The sequence below is a fragment of the Diabrotica virgifera genome, chromosome 7 (assembly GCF_917563875.1).
Source record: "Diabrotica virgifera virgifera chromosome 7, PGI_DIABVI_V3a".
NCBI classification, from domain to species: Eukaryota; Metazoa; Arthropoda; class Insecta; order Coleoptera; family Chrysomelidae; genus Diabrotica; species Diabrotica virgifera.
Window position 1 is genome coordinate 245,850,347 of NC_065449.1, and position 2,787 is coordinate 245,853,133.

Genomic DNA, 2,787 nt, shown 5'->3' on the forward strand with positions numbered 1-2,787 from the left:
GTAAACGTGCCATGTTGCCGATGTGACTGTAAAATTTGATAATATCAAGATATGTAGTCGAGAAGAAATGAAACAAGCAATAATTGGACTTCATTGGACAGTCTTAAGTTTTCACCCAACGTGACCGGAAGTAGAACCGGAAGTCGATATTTGACTTCTCCGTGTAACTTTATGTCGATTGATATACGATTTGACTAATTTTGAGCATTTTTTGCCCAATTTCCAGTCATAAATTTTTAACCGAAAGTGACATCTTAACTGGAAATAAATATATTCGAGCTCGACTTTTCAATATGCGTAAATTTATATAAATTTGCACTTTTCTGCGACTATTATGCGGCACTTCAGGTTACAACATTTTAACCGGTAGTGATATATAATGAGGGAGCGCTCAAGTATTACGTAACGCGGTTTTTGAAGATTTTTGACCCCCCTCCCCCCTACGTAACGCACCTTAATGGGGCGTTCACGTATTACGTAACGCAATTTTTGTAGATTTTTTAACCCCCCCCCCCCCCAACCTGCGTTACGTAATACTTTAACGGTCCAGATATAAAATTTCAACGATTTTGTAGAAAAGCTTATCTTCAATAAGGCATTTCCTTTAATTTCAATTAAGCCAAAACATCACAAACCCTGGGCTACCAAAGGTATCCGCATATCAGCCAAGAATATGCGCTCACTATTGTATATCAAGAAATTTACTACCAACGTCTCTGCCACTCAATATATCACCAAGTACAGGGTAACCTATCTAAAACTCATCAAATCAGCTAAAAAAGCCTACTATCAAAATCGTCTGGGAAGCTCTAAAAGTGTTGCAAAAGAAACTTGGTCCATAATAAACGATCTTCGAAATATAACTCACGCAGCTCAAACATTTGCCCTTCCAAACCCTGAAAATCTAAACGAATACTTCGTTAATTTGAGTAAAAATATAACTTCTACTATTTTGCCGCAAAAAGATCCCATTTCCAATCTCCCTAATTCAGGAGTGTTCTCGGATTCATTCTTTATAAGACCAATCGATAAATCTGAACTGATCCAAACGATCAATAGTAATAAAAGCAAATGATCCTGTAGTACTGATGGACTATCCATAAAAATCTTCTCAAATCTCACAGAAAATATGTTGGAACTCCTCGTCTCACTAATTAATGATTCCTTTGAAAGAGGTAAATTCCCAGAGTGCCTAAAGATAGCCATTATTATTCTTCTTCATAAGGGTGGTGAAAAATCTAATGCTTGCAACTATAGACCTATTGCCTTACTACCGGTACTCTCCAAAATTATTGAGAGACTCATAAAAACCCGACTTATGTCTTTTCTCATTGATAACATCTTATCCCAAAATCAGTTCGGCTTTTTAACTAATAAATGTACCACTGATGTCATGTTTTCTGTGCTTCATGCGATTTATCAAGCACTAAACAATAATCTCTATATGCCACTGTTTTCTGTGACTATGCCAAAGCTTTTGATTGTGTTAATCACGACATTTTGATTAAAAAACTAAATTTCTATGGAATTCGAGGTATTTCTTTGAATTGGTTCCAATCTTACTTGAATAATAGGAAACAACTAGTTAGAGCAAATGATACTGACTCTAGTCTCAAAAACATTCTATGTGGAGTACCACAAGGCTCAGTATTGGGTCCTCTTCTGTTCCTTATCTTTATAATGACATCACTAATTTAAAAATCGATGGAAAAGTTTTTCTTTTTGCTGATGATACCAATATCACTTGGAGCAACTCAACTATTGCATCTCTTCATGCAACTATAACTTCTGATTTGCTTACGATAAAAACCTGGTCTGACTCTAATTTACTCTCTTTTAACGTGGATAAGACAGTAGCATTATCCCATAAAAGTGCTCTTCAACCCCTGCTTGTTAATAACAGCCAGATCTCTACCGTTGATTCTGTAAAATTTCTTGATATTTTTTTAGACAGCAACCTCAAATGGTCCCTTCATATCGATTTGTTAAGTAAGAAACTCGCCTCAGCCTGCTATGCTATAAGATCTGTGTCGAAAGAACTCAATTTAGCATCTTCTAAACTAACATATTTTTCCTTGTTCGAGTCTCATCTTCGATATGGTCTTCCTTTTTGGGGTTCTAGTACAGATGCCCAATTAGATGTTATTTTTAAATAAAAAAAAAGAGCAATAAGTTATCTGTTTGGCCTCATAAGAACAACACATTGCAGAAGTTACGTCAAAGATCACGGAATTTTAACCCTTTCATCTTTATATATTTTAGAAACTGTTTGCTTAATTCGTAAACACATGCATGTCTTTCCAGCAAGGCCTCATCATGACTACTCCACCAGAAATTCAACTTTTGATGTCTATTTACCGATCCCGGCCTCTGAGCTAGTAAAGAAATCTATATTATATTCCGCAAAAAAACTATACAACCATCTACCTTTTCAACTCAAATCTGCAACATCTTTCCCCAAGTTCCGTAAAATGACAAAAGCTCATCTATCTAAAAGACCATATTATTCAGTAGAAGAGTTTCTTAATGACTAACTAAGAAATTACAGTAATGTACAAGTAACCAAACTTATCTATATTTGGGTGTCACATGCAGCAGCTTAAACCTATTAGTTCCTATGTCTGCATTGTACTTTGTTGTATGTTCACTTTGCAATTTCTATTAATTTTTGCAATATATCGGTTTTTTTTCTATACTTTATTAACTTGTATTTTTTATATATTGACGATTTATCAAATTTCAGAAAATTGTATTTGTTATTGCCATTGCTATTATTTATTATTTTTT